Source organism: Betta splendens, chromosome 10 (assembly GCF_900634795.4).
Source record: "Betta splendens chromosome 10, fBetSpl5.4, whole genome shotgun sequence".
Classification (NCBI taxonomy): Eukaryota; Metazoa; Chordata; class Actinopteri; order Anabantiformes; family Osphronemidae; genus Betta; species Betta splendens.
Window position 1 is genome coordinate 9859466 of NC_040890.2, and position 918 is coordinate 9860383.

Here is a 918-nt window from a genome sequence, read left to right on the forward strand (position 1 = left end):
CTGCTGCTGCTGCTGCTGCTGGGTGCGATGAGCGGCTCCCGGGTGCAGGAACGCCCCCCGAGGACGGGGCCTTCCAGCGAAACTGATTGAAGGAGGTCTAACATAACATGTCTAATAGTTAAACTGTGTTATTGGTGTAATCACGCCCTCCCCTCCCTCCCTCCCTCACACCCACACATCCCACTGTCACAGATATCTCAAGAACAGTGGTCTAATTAAAAGACTCCCGGAGTTTGTTTTCATTTTGGGAAAAAAAAAAAAAAAAAAAACCTTCACTGAACTAAACGGCAGCTTTTTTTTTCCTGCAGAAGCCGCAGGTCGAGGCCTGTCGCCGCATGGTGCAGAGGGGGCGACGCGAAATCCCCATTCGATCATAAATTACACGTGTTGCCCATTATTCCTCGCTGCGGCTTTCTCCCCCTTTCTGCCTTTCGTGAGCGCGATGAACACCTGAAGCACCAAACCGGGCGACGTTGGCTCGAGTTGAGAGAAACGGCGCAGATGTGAAGGTGATAATCAGCGGAGGAGCAGAGTCAACACGTACATTAAAGGCATTTGTTCCCTGATTCAGGCACTTATCTTATGCAACTTTATCCGTATAAAGAACTGCACTTTTCTTTGATCCACGCTTTACTGCTACATGCAGTGAGTCAACAATACCTAAAAGCACATTTTAGCACTGAAGTATTATTACAAGGTGTCATTGCACTACTTCCAGTGAGTTTACCTGCAGAGCCGTTGGCCTTCGTGGCTCCTTCATTGGGACTGTTTAAAGTTCAAACCGACCCAAGGCCGTTCTGGTGAATCCAGCAGCTCGCGCTGCATCTGCGGGCAGATTTGATCCCCCACGTCATCAGCGTTTCCGTTTCTCACCCCCTTCCCCTTCCTCGCCAGACGCGCGGGGAAGGGGGTGAAGCT